Source organism: Lepisma saccharinum, chromosome 7 (assembly GCF_977018435.1).
Source record: "Lepisma saccharinum chromosome 7, izLepSacc3.1, whole genome shotgun sequence".
Lineage (NCBI taxonomy): Eukaryota > Metazoa > Arthropoda > Insecta > Zygentoma > Lepismatidae > Lepisma > Lepisma saccharinum.
The window spans coordinates 47,280,338-47,294,248 of NC_139235.1; the positions used below are offsets into that span (position 1 = coordinate 47,280,338).

The window sequence follows — 13,911 nt, forward strand, 5'->3', positions numbered from 1 at the left end:
GCCTGTTAGGTTAGGTTCCATTAGCACTCATTTCACCCCTAAATATGTGCTTCATCATCTAAAAAAATTCCTCAATACGTTCAATTGCGCATATCCGGACAACATCGGTTTTTTCTCGATTTACTCCTTCAGGAAATTTTTGCTCGCTTTGGGATTTACGTTGTTGAATTCCTTATAAAATAAGCTTTCCAACGATATATGACACGTATTCCTTAGGAAAATGACGTAAACTAGAGTCTTACCTTACATTGGAAAAAAAAAACCTCGCTCACACATCATCTTGTCAAACTACCGCGTGGTTGCTACACTGTGAGGGGATTACATAACCGAACGCATGGAACATTTGATTCACGTAGTCGACGGTAATGGCGGTACGAGCTATCGTACAACGGAGATGCATAATTGACGAAAAATACCTTATTTACAGGCAAAATACGTTGCACGATTCTAAAAAAACAATTTCCCCGGCTTCAGAAAGTCTACAAGAACGCAATTCCGTAAGTACTTTCTCGTCTTTTCTCCTGTAAATTTTAAGAAATCCGTCTCCGGTTTATACTACCGTTACCCATGAACCATCACGGGGACGATGTATGCCTACTAGGTTAGGTTAAGCCTGTTAGGTTAGGTTCCATTAGCACTCCTTTCGTTCAATTTAGCACATACGGACATCATGGCGGCAGCAGCAATAGCGCATCGGAAATAGATTTTCGTAGAAAACCACATGCATTCGCATTAAAATGGATCAAAACTACATTCCCGAACATCAACAACACTACAGAAAATGATTTGCGTAAGTACTTTCTCCTGTAAATTTGAAGAAATCTGTCTCCGGTATAGTAAAGTGTTACCAAACATGAGTTCTAGAAACAACAAGGCTAATAAAGTCTTTTATCCAAATAAAAATGTAAGTTTTTGTTGTGTATTGCTAGTTTATTTTTTATTAAATATGTAGGTTTTGTATTTTTTAAATAAATTCATTGCTTTGAAATACAAATGTGTTCACGCTTCGGTTCATCTGAACCACAATAATCCTCAAAGAAATATGTTTTCAACGCAGGTCATCGCGTGAGTCTGTCAGACGGCACGCAAGCATCGGTGTTGGGAATATTGGCAAGGGTTCGAAAAAAGTTATTTATGTTGAAAAAAAAAAATTAAAAATTACCTTACACAAGCATGTGGCAAACGAATGTAGTAGACTAGTGGGAATTAATATAGAAGTGAATCGAAACCTTAGTAGAATAAATTTAGGTATTTTATTTTAATGCTAAGACAACCAAACCTTGCATGCCTAACTACGAAAGCATACATTGAACAAAATCATAAGTAATAGCAAAAAACTCCGTAGTATGTGTTAACAGAAGTAAATCGAAATCGAACCATGTTAAAATTGCATTCGTAGCATGATGGAATGAATACATCGTCCGTCCAACTGCAAATCGAGAAGGAAATCGCATAGATCGAGTACTGTTGATTCTTCCTTATTTCCCATAGGAATAACCTGACAATTGTTTGCGTTAAAGTAATTATATTTTGATTGAAAAGCGAGTCAACATTATTCCCTCAAGGGCAGTCTGCTATATCACATTTTCCGCTTAATGTAATTCGTTACTCACAAACTTTGTAAAATAATTCTTAGCCTAGTTTTATTATTAATTAATTTCAAATCCTGTAATAATGTTACCTTCATTAACGTTATAATTTTTAAAAATATATACAACACGTAGAATATGCACATTTAAAATGTCCTTTAGCAACGTTGCCAGTTCCTGAAATACAACTAATGTTGCCACTACTAGTTTTTAATCGCACCTAAAATGCTAGTAAAAATCACTTTGTATGAAGACCGTGTTACATTGGGCGCGTTTCGAAAGTCATAACGAAACGAACGAATCGAACGAAAGTAACTGGGCTCGTGAACCTGGTGAAACCAGTTATTTTACAGACTTATGGGACACTCTAAACGAAAGCGCAGGCGCAGCGTTTTGTTTATAAAAATTTTCCGCATGGCGTCCAGCGGAAGGCATTTCCTTCTGGCAGAAATAAACTCTACTGCGGAAACTGTTAGTAATTTTAATCACATTGGGCCCGTTCCGAAAGTCGCACGAGTTTAACGCGTTAAACGAGTTATGGTAACTGGCCGTTCCATAAGTGCTTCCGTGCGTTTCGTGAGTTTCATTATGCTGTCCCAAAAGTCGCACCCGCGGTGTCTGCAGGCAGCAGACGATTCTCACTGAACAAACCTGGCCCGTGCGTTTGGTGAATCTCGTTCTTGCACGAGACGCACGGAATGCGACTTTTGGGACAGCATAATGAACCTCACAAAACGCACGGATGCACTTATGGAACGGCCAGTTGCCATAACTCGTTTAACGCGTTAAACTCGTGCGACTTTCGGAACGGGCCCAATGTTAGCTCAAGCGATTTTATAGGCGTTTTGCTTTGATTCCTATCTATTCTCATACTTTGATACGAGAAATGCAACTTTTTGATTGGTTGCGCCGTGGACATTAGACTGTGCGTAAGCGCGTTCTTCCGAAACATTTGTTTTGGGTAGTGTCTGCTGCTACGTTCTTTGCTGGAACCTCAAAAGAGATGTGCGTGGCAGCAAACTCGGTCTTTGTTTTATCTCGTGATTTCATCATCCTATGTATGCAATTACGTCTGTAACACATACTGTGAAGTTGTAGCGATTACTTTCACAAAAATGTTTTAAAATTAGGTTCCTTAGCATTTTTCTAATAATAAACCTAAATGCTCTAGTAGTTTGGTTAAGTTCCGTTAGCATTAAAATAATATCGCTAAATGCTTTCTAAAGAAAAAGATTCTAAATTACCTGTACATTCATTCCCACTAATCATAAACTTGCATTTTTCTCGTCTTCATCTGTTCTTAAGCAATAAATAAAGTAATGTTTAACACATAAATATATGTTTAAAAAATGAATGTTAGTTAGGTATTTGCGTCCGCACACCGAAAATGTTATCTATTAAGATTAACAGTTACATTGCAATTTAGTAAGTTAGATTTAAATGCATGCCTGCCGACTGCCAATACAAGATCATAAATATACAATTAAAAACTACTGTTCTAGGTTAGGGTAATCTGTTTAAAGTTTGATAAATATCATTATATTAACATAAATATGGCATTTCAAAAAAGGCCTAAGGGGCCTCCCCGATGGCGCAGTTGTATCATCATCGCCTCGTAATCAAGGGGTACCGGGTTCGATACCCGGTGGAGGCACATAGTGGCTCGGATCCCACCTTACACTGTAGGTCCAGTTCCAATTAGCCTTACTGTGCACAAAATGGACTTAAAACACCAACTCAATTAATCAATCAAAAGAGGCCTAAGCCTAAAGGTGGAAATGAACGTGTGTTTGCTATAACAATTTTCCTCAACAAAAGAGAACAGTTCACGAAATTTACACCATGCATAACTTAACTTGCTTTGCCATGGCAATTAAATATGATGTAAATATTGCAAGCCACTTCTTTTGGCATTGATGTGAATGTGACACTGCAAACAAGTAATCTACTCAGCGGCGGCTCGTGACTTTTCAAAGATGCGTGCTACAACTGATGCTGTTTTACATGTACTTATAATGACCCCTACCCTCCCCCACCCACCCCCATCCACACATACGTGCCGGCTCTGTGGCCACGAACGTTAGGTGGTCGACTTTCGTTCTCGCCATCGAAGTTGGAGTCTCGGCCCGGGTATGGGTAGTATTCTTTGTGAATGAATGCCCCTTCATTAATTTCATTATTACAAAGTATTACAAAGAATACCCATGCCCGGGCCGAGACTCCAACCCGGAACTTGGATGGCGAGATCGAGTGTCTTTAAATACAGTGCTGTTGTCAAGATGTTCTTTAACAGCATTGTCTAAACTGCTGACAAAATAAAGGAGCCCTAAAAATACCCCAGGGTTTGCGGAGGAATCTGTTTCATCGTGGCCGGCCACGCAGGTCCAACGCAAAAGCTCCACAGAACTTGATGCAGTCTATAATTTTTGACAAGACTTGCTCATTATGCGATTCTAGATAAGCGTGGCTTAACTGCGTTGTTATGTTGACAGTTCCGAGAGAGACAAAATTTAACTCATTATTCACTACTATGCTTTCTCATATATTCACATAAATATCCTAGATCTTTTTCCCCTCCTTTAGACCACGAATCATTACTTCCAAAAGGTATGCAAGGAAAACAGAATAATGCATTTCGCATTTCGAATTTGACACCCACAAAGCCATGGTTCACTATCGTACAGTTTTCTATTAAATCGCCTTTTATGCGTAGCGTTCTGACCTCCCTTTGCATTTTGCGATAGATCCAAATCTAGCAACGGCCGTCCTAGCGCTTTTATTTCCAACTTTTCTTCAAGTGTTCTTGAAGAGAAAGGTCGCTGCAACAAAGAATCCACCGAATTCATGGTACACTAACACACACACTCACTTTCACTTCTAACAACAACAAAAAGCTAATCCTTCACAACAATGACCACCCCTTCACACGCGATGCGATTTTAACACAATGAACCGCTCGGAAAATTTTCGGGTGTCTGGAAGCCGGGAGAAAATGACGGTACTCTGTAAGTTTGTTTCTTGACTATTGAAGTGCTACATAAACACAAGGAAATATATTTCCAGCATTTAAAAACAGGTAATTTAGATAAAATATAAAATTAGCATTTCCTAAACATAAATTACATAGCAGAATCAACTTTCGGAAGCAAAAAAGGCACGGACTATAGTTTCAGAGTTGCAGTCTTTACAACTTACCACCGAAATAGATAAAAGGCTAGGGTGTAGTGTCAATTCGCGTTCCAACTTTTTTGCAGGTGCTGCTAATGTATACGACATGTTACAAACATTACATAAGTCTACACTGATAACGTACAGAACGTTTGAAAATGACATTAAGAAACGTTGTTCTGACAGAGGCAATAGGTGGTCGTAGACTTTCTTCTTATCCTGAGATGGCACACTTACCGTGCTGAGTCCTCCTGTAGCACGCTAGCAGACGATTTTTCTCGAGGCGAGACCCTATCCCCCGTACAAATCGAGGAGTGGGAGTGTACAGTATTCATGCGCGGAGTGATGAAAAAGGGGCGAAAACGTGCTGTTGAGATTTTAGCACGGTACGCTATTCCATATAGCCCAACAGCGTGAGGGAAATACGTGGCGCCGCTGGTAAATGTTGAGGCTCTTAACATGAGAAGTTTCATTTCACTTTGGGGCTTCATTAACTTCTTGCATCTGTGAGATTTGCTTTTTTCTTCTTTTCATTTTAACAAATTTAGCAACGTGCTATAGCACGGTAGCACGTATTAAGCAGCCGCCACTGGTTATATATTTACATTTACTTAAATTTTGATATATAAATTTTACGTACCTTTCTATTTTTGTTGTTGATTTCATATTCGCTTTATTTAAGTTAAAATAGCTTAAAAAATTCCGTAAGCCAATCTGTCATTAACTATAGTTTGTACAGTTAAGTTTCTTTGTACAGTTTTCTATGGAAACGCAAACATTATTACACGCCAACAATGCAGTATTCTAAATTGTTTAAAATTCGATGTCATACATTCATGCTACAGTATTCTCTAGAGACTGCACATGGATTCGTTACTTCCTACACAGCGTCGTGAGCTAAGGGTCCCGCGGGCCTCGACCCCACTCAATAATTTGTGGTTGGTGACGGCATCTAAGCACAGTCCCTCGTCATACTCTAACACCGTCTATGGTTGTACGTATCTCTTCTCAATCTGTTGCTCCGGTGCACGCACAAAAGTAAGTGCATCAGATGAGACAAAATAATGCAGTCTGTACCTCAAACTAAATGTTTAAGTGCATCATCGAGAAGGACGCAGCAAGGTGCATTAAAACACAGCTCGATATAGACAAACTCACTTGCATCTTTCGATGCACTTTGTCGTTACCTTTACAAATGGTATGCAAGAATGCGTCAGACTGTAAACCTCATTCTTGACAAAGGCCAAAAAGGTCACCCCGATGGCGCAGTGGTAGCGTCTGTGGTAGCGTCGTCGCTCATAGGCGTGCGCAGACCCTCTGATTGGGGGAAGGGGGAGCAAAGCCTTGATGAAAGTTGAGTCGGAGAAAGAAAAACCTAATTTCATCTCACAGTTTCATTGTATCCCTTGAGTATATACATAGAGTGTGCCGTAGAAAATCCCTACATTAGGAGATTTCAGACTTCCGTGACACTAACGTTCTTTGCTCGTTACCCCCCCTCGCTGTGGTTCAGATGCTATTTTACATATAAACATGGTTTCGTGCAGCAGATTCAAAGCAGCTACAAGTATTTTATTGATTTCCAACAGTGGCGGCGATTAAGGGGGAAATTTCCCCTTCCCCCACTTTTTGCCCCCGCAAAAAAAAGAGAAAGTGAACTGTTCTTGCTTCCCACACTTTTGGCACCCAATCGCCCCTGATGTCCTATTCATTTTGCGAACACATAGAGGTAACGTAACTAACGAAATAAATGTGTGCCAGTGTTAATGACAAGAAATTTGTTAGAGAACGAAGTTGGATAGTTTAATTTCATAGGAAATAATGTACCTTCCTCCCCTTCCGTAGTTGCTTCGAACTTCCGTCGGCTTGAATATACTTATTTTCTTAAGGACCATAATATTGTTTAAGAACGGTGATAAGATTCCTCTTCACTAAATTTCTAAATGAGAGTATCAGAGGATGCCCCTATGCCCCCCCCCCCCTGCGCACGCCTATGTCGTTGCCTTGTAATCAAGGGGTTCCGGGTTCGATCGCACGCAGCTGTTGGGAGCCAACTTTAAACTTTAGGTTCACTTCCGATTATACTATCTGTGCATAAAGTGGACTAAAACGCCAACTCAATCAATCAACAGATTTTAGTTCATCCCTATATTTTCTCGTTTTCTTTTTTTATTAGCTCATAAGCGTTTGGGTGCACTAATGTCTGGTTTTTGGGGCTTAGGCTCCCTAGTCTCTAGGTAATTAAGCAAGCAAACAAATAATAGAAGCTTGATGATTACATATTAATGGTCTGGCGTATAATCTTAACCAGCATGTGATAGAAATAACGACAAAGACAAACATTTTTAAAAGCAGCCGAGGCGAGCCTTCCTTTGTATGTACAGGATGAGGAAAGAATCCGGCACCACCCTTTTAATTTGAAAACGACTTGACGGAGGGCGATGAAATTTCGGATATGGGTAATTGGGGTGGGGCACACCAGATGGGGCTAGTGTGTATCATGGTAGCCATCTTGAAAGCCGCCATCTTGGAATTTCATCCAGATTTTAAAATTGGTAGGGGGTCATGTAGCATATCATTTTACATGTACGTCTTCTCAGAAATAAGAAGAAATAAGAACTTCCACAGGATTAGAGAGGTGTGATACACACCTCCTCTCCATCTGATACCGGCTGAAACCCGAAACCTCCTCCTCCGGATTCCGCAAGTAGTCTCACTTAATATTGCAACGGTTCGGCGACCATTGCCGCTTACTTCAACGTAATATGCACGAAGCAGGATCCTCGAGATTACTTTCATCTGCGGGGTTAAACAGCGTTACGGATGTCTTAGGGAAATGAGTCTCGGTCCATTATCCACCGTTTGCCACACCGGACGGTGGACAAGGATCCGGATTATCTTAGAGCTAAGAGCAAATGCGGAATGTACAGTCGGATGAACAATTATTGCGAAACATGGGAAGGAAGGATAAAAGAGGGAAGCAACTGTAGAAAGAAATTGAGAAACAGAAGGAAGTCAAATCTTTTCTATTCGCTACCTCGCATTCTTCTTTGTCTCTCTCTTTTCCCTCACCTATTCTTCTCTCTTTAAGTCTTTCCTTCTCCCTCTCTCCTCTCTGTTCTTTTCTAGGCAAATTGTCCATGTCCAGTGGCGGCGATTGGGGGGGGGGGCAAAGACAGTATATTTTCCTTTGTAGGTAAGGTTTAGCATAGTGCGGGGTCAAAAGTGGCGAGAAGTGGGGAGGCAACTGCCCTCCTCGACCCGCTAATCTCCGCCACTGTCCATGACTATTACCATTAATAGTCCTGCATCCTACGTGTTTCTAATGAATGGGTTTTACGTATGCTGGTGAAGAGGTGAGCCCATTTTTTAAAAATTTTTTTTTGGCGTTTTGTTTGAATGCCTGAATTCTGTGTAAAACAAAGAGAATAAACACGGTGAACAATTTGCTTCGTAATACTTATCTATACTACTCTCTAGTTTCTACACAATGGCAAAAGTAATGGTAGATGAATTATCTAACATAAATTTCATTCGATCAGTTTTCAAAATATGCATCAACAGAATTCCAGTGTAGACTAAACGTAGAATGAACGTAGCGATGGACAATTTGCCTACTGTTATACTTGTCGTTGGCTGTACACCGCAGAAATTGAAGTAACTTTAATCTACGCTTTGGACGTTGATTAGAACATTGCAGTCCGAAGATGGGGACTAGTTAGATCAGTTTTATCTATTGGCCTATATTTAATTTATTTTCAAATTAAAATTTCAATTCTGATTTTTTTCTTTCCACTGAATAAGGTAATTACGAGAGACGATCAGTTGCTTATTTTACAAATTTAGCCGCTAGGTTTTGCCCGGCTGTATTATTTTGGGGTACTGTTTATCATTTACTGTGACAGCATATGATTATTATTATTTAAAATGACACTAATGCTAGCGTTATTGCTTGTGCATCTTTTTATAACGAAACTGATCAGCTTCGAGTCCTACGCTCATTAAAGATCTCGTAATATCAATACTTATCTAATGTATTACATGCTCATAACGTATAAGGAATATATAAATATAGTAATAAAGTAATAATTAAATAATAATGATTTCGGTACTAATTTTATGTAAGTAATTAACTAAATAAATCAGTAAGAAAATTTCGCATTACTGCTTTAAAATTCCTATTAAAATTATTTTTTACAAAATTAGAAAACAATAGTTCTATTACGAAGAGGTTAATGGAGTCTGGATTACACTTTGGACATTGCCGCTGTAGAAGAGCAGATAACCTTATTGCAATATTTAAAGCAGCAAATTTGAATCGATACATACTATTTTTGTTATTTACTATTGAGTCAAAAACTGGGGGTGCGCAAAGAATGCGTAGGGACTTCCGTTGCGGCCTCCTTTGGCGCCGCTTATGCTCTGTAACACATGGAACAGAATAGCCTACATAATAAGCACACTGATGGAAAGACAGACTGTCCCATTTAATGACTATTCAAGAATTTTCACTAAAGATGGAAAGAATTCACCACCGTAAAAATGACTCCTGGAAGAGAGTGAGTGGTTGGAGGAATTCTCATCTCAACCTGAAGAATGGTTTGGCCTGGGGAAGGGCCGAACATCAAGAGCAGCGCAGGACTGAAACCTCAAGGAAAGTGTTACATAATGGACTTCTCTTCTTCTTTCCTGGCCATAATTTTCCATCAGCAGTCTTAAATCAGGTGGATGACTACACGTCGAGTACTTTTGGGAGATGTACAAATGTCGAAGCAGGGTTGCAAGGACCAGAAGAGTTGAGGGAATTTCAGCGGGCAGGGACTAAGTGGCATTTCCACACAGGAAGGTTCATTACTTTCACAAAACGCAAGATCGTGAAAATTGGTTTCTGAATTGTCTCTGGGTGCTAAAGTAACAACCTCGCAACAAAAAAGTTATTGGTTGTGCATACGCCACTGGTTCGACTTCCGACATGTGGAGAGTTTCATATCTTCATGAATTCCTCATTGTAGCGATTAACTTACAGACGTACAACGTTAACATAAAGGGTAAGAACATTTTAAAATTAACATTAATTTCAAAATTTAACCTGCCTGGCAACACTGGAAGGGCTGGACCAAGGCTGGACGTACTTGCCGACTTACCCAACGGTTATCCATTAGCCGTCTTCAGCTCAAAACCATTCGAGATATTAAGGACTTAGGTAAGCACACAAAAAAAGGAAGATGAGGAAGAGGCCAAAACATTTTTGCACCAACCGCGAATTCCAGTCAACAAAAAAGAGGATTTCACCAACAGAGGGAAGGTAAGCCTATTTAAAAGGAACGGAATACTGACTTGTGAAGGGAGTCTGTTGTTTTTCTGACGGTATTTATGGCCAACAGATTCCGTTGTAATCTATTTGAGTTTTTTGCCGTATTATATTGCAACCAAAATTATTGTTGCTTTTAGACTGCGCAAACATATCGAAAGCACTGTTTATTTCCGCGAAGAAGGAAGATAAACAGTTGTGAATGGGGATCTTTCATAAGAAAGGCTACTTTTTTTCAGGGGTGCAGCGGAGAGCGTTAAATTGTACAACAAAGAGAAAGTGTTTTTTCTGTCGAGAATGCAGCTTGTGTGACCAAAGAGGACAAAGGGAGCTGTAGCCCAAACGAAAAAAGTCTTTGGCCCACTCCTCTTTCCATCTAAATGGACAATGCGAGAAATTTTCAGTCAGTTAAAGTCGAGAAACAAGGAGGTATTTAGGGGGAGGCTCCGAGTAAGTAACTTATAATTTAGTTACTAGTTGCAGATTGAGTTACGGTACCAATTTTAAAAAGTACCCCAGTTACTGTAAAAGTAACAGTTATCTGTAGCTTCGTTCCAAGTAATGCGTTACTTCGAAAAAATTATCTTCAATAACGAATGTTACATGTGGGTATGTGTGTAATGTTATGTAATATGTATTTTTTGACATGGGGAAGACGCAAGGGTGGAGACACAACAGGTTCGAATGTGCACTGTATATTATATATATATATATATATATATATATATATATATATATATATATATATTCATGTACCCATCATATTTTAGAGCTCCGGTTGGAAAAAAGACTATGTATCCTTTATCTCCAAAACAAGAAGTAAAATAATAATAACTCCTGGCGCAATTACAAATAATGTTATTACCACCATTGATTAATCATAAAGTAAACATTTTTCAAACTTGATTTAAAATGAGATTGATACTCGTACATTTCACTGAGGGCCTCTTCGACAGGGCTGTTAAAGGTCCAGGGATTTTAAATGAATTCAATTCCGGTCCGGTAGAGAAAATCAGCAAGCGTAAATGGGTTCTGGACCGTAAAGAACCTTTTTATCTGTAAAACATTTCAATTCGGTCCAGGAACCTTTTTCCCCGGGTCAATTTCAATACGGTCCAGGAACCTTTTTTCCGGATCAATTTAAATATGGTCCAGGAACCTTTTTTCAATAAAACAATACGCAACTTGGACCGAATTTAAATTGTGCGAGAAAAAAATGGTTTCGGTCCTGTTACGGAGAACCCATTAGAATTTATGGGATCCTTGACCTTTAACAACCCTGCTTTCGATATGTGGTGGTTAACCCTAATGGCTTACAATCAAGGAGTCGCAGATTCGATTCCGCGTGATTGCACATAATTGTCCACACCCTACTTAACTCAAAGTCTAGTCCACATTATGTGAAACTGAGTCAAACCCTTTAAACATTAAGCTACAATAAACTTGTATTTAAACCTTGCATATTTCAATGTGATGCTTGCTGAGGAAATGAATGTGCAACATTCACGTTTAGATGGATTCAGCAGCATTATATAACAGTTAATGCCAATTGAAAACATTAAGTTTAATGACGTAAAAATGTTCTTGCCCTGCAAATCCCTGGCTTCCTGGTTCTCCGTCAGTAAGTCACCAGGTGAAGTGTTACGCCTTCTCCCCGCTATAAACTTGACACCTCGTATCAAAAGCAGCTGCATTGAGAATAAGTCATCCTTTTTAAACGCAGAACATCAAATGCATTTTTACATTTCTGGGCTACTGTACAGTTCAGGTACCTCCACTACAACTTGAAAAAGATGGGACGTATAAATCACATTGTTACTGGAACAGGCAGATCTACTATTTGGGCAGTTTTATAACGGCAAAATTCTTCGCAACTTTCGCCGTAGTTTATTGAACTCTCAGAGTTATTTTTTTTATGGAGAAGGTTAGTTCATATATGTGTTTCGAAGAATTCTTTTTAGTGTTTTTTTGTCAGTGCTGTAGTTCTAGGGGTGTGGATATCTTAACTTATTGCTTTGAAAATTGTTATTTGTTAATGATTGCCCTGTAGAAATTAGACATTGTTTTTTTTCCTGGAGAACGTTCAGCCGGTGGCTTCTCTACTACTTAATCCACAAAACGTTTTCAATCAAACAAGCAAAAATATAATAGCCTACTACAAATACAGATATAGGAATTCGATTACATTTATCCCTACTCAATATTTCAGTATCTAACATTATAGAACAGATAAAGACAATTTTACTCATTCACGCGACTCAAAAGTTATTCGTACTAAGATAAGTAGAGTAATGTGGAGCAAGCCTGCGCAGTTTTTGTGTTCAATGTTTATTTCTAGTTTCCTACCTATTGGCGGTCAGTACAAAATCTAATAATTTTGGAGAGCAAATTTCTATCGTACTATATTTCTTGTTATTCTTGAAGTCCATCATTGTTCTTTCCATACGCGTATTACTACCATCCATTTTTCGAATTAAAGGGGGAAATCCTCTATATTTTCCCTTCCCAACATATGCATCTTCAATTAAGTTCCCAACCAGGCAAAGAATTTTCCACCTTCTATTGATTCATTGATTGATTGATTTGTGTATTATGATCACTTAAGCACATATGCTATTTCGGCCTGTCACGTTATACGGGGTAAAACCCTTAAACTAAAACAAAATGGAGGGCAGGCCTCTAAAAAGAAAAGAAATGTCTCTTAGAAGCTTCCTTACTCAATTTTTAAAACTAATTCATTCATTTGCTACTAAGCAAGAACTAAAACCTTTCTGTTTGAAAGGACTAAAATATTCTTACCTAGGTTAAAAGCTGAGACTGTAAGGGACACTCAGCACATACGAAGACAAAACACAGGACAACACACACACAGCCCAATGAGGATTGTTCTGGCCAAAGGTCCAGACTACCTTTTGTTGTAATTTTGTTATTATTAATGTAAATTCGGGTTAATTTTTCTTAACATTAATTATTTGATTTTACACGAACAAGTCAGTCTAAATGTTCGTTTATTAATAAGTTTTACATTAACTTAGTGGCTTCTAAAGAAATTTACTAAAATTGTCTTCCTAGCCACCGATATCCAAGTATCATATCAAGTTTATACTGGTAAGTTTTGTTGTCCTATTGAACTGATATTGTTGTTGGTTTGCAATATAGATAATTAGAAAATAACACAGTCAATTTTTTTTCTCTTAAAAATAATTCTTACTTGTCAAGTAAAAGGTTCTGAGGTAATCTCATGGGACTCTCATTTCACCTGCAATCTTGACGGTTTCCTTCACATATTGAAGTTCCGGCAAGATTTAATGCCATGCCTTCTTATTTGTTATTTTGGCCTTTTATCATGTCTTCTCCTTTCATTCATTTTTTTGGCACAGTTATTCATTTTGCACAGCTGTGAGTGAGCATATGGCATTGTATATATGGAGTAAGATTTACTTTTATGGTTGAACTTGGCTAGGTAGCTACTAGACCAGATCAACTTCTATTTTTTCTTTCCGGTTCAGGCATTGCATAGCAACGACTCTGTGTATGTATAAATATGATTCATTGTTTGATATAATACTAAGATTGAGATCAGGTCACATACGTTTAAATCACCATTTATATAAAATTAATTTAGTCAATTCGTGGATGTGGAAGTGCAATCTAGATCAGGAAGATGCTCATCATGTTATATTTCAATGTCTTCTTTATACCACTCAAAGGGAGATCATATTCAAGAATTTAATAAAAAAAGGAATACCTCTCCCAACATCTTTATCCTCTTTAATATCGTCACCAGATGTAATTATCATTTTTAGATTTTTTCATAATATTAATATTGACATATGAAAATTG

General features: G+C 38.4%; 1 protein-coding gene across 1 annotated transcript in view; it reads right to left on the reverse strand.

Moving 5' to 3' along the window:
* LOC145989840 (uncharacterized) overlaps positions 1-1,767 on the reverse strand; it is a 300,187-nt gene extending 298,420 nt beyond the window's left edge. Inside the window, exon 1 of the mRNA XM_083125242.1 lies at positions 1,682-1,767. The gene's annotated coding sequence lies outside the window, so the exon portion shown is untranslated. The remainder of the gene's footprint in view (positions 1-1,681) is intronic.
* Positions 1,768-13,911: the final 12,144 nt, after the last annotated feature.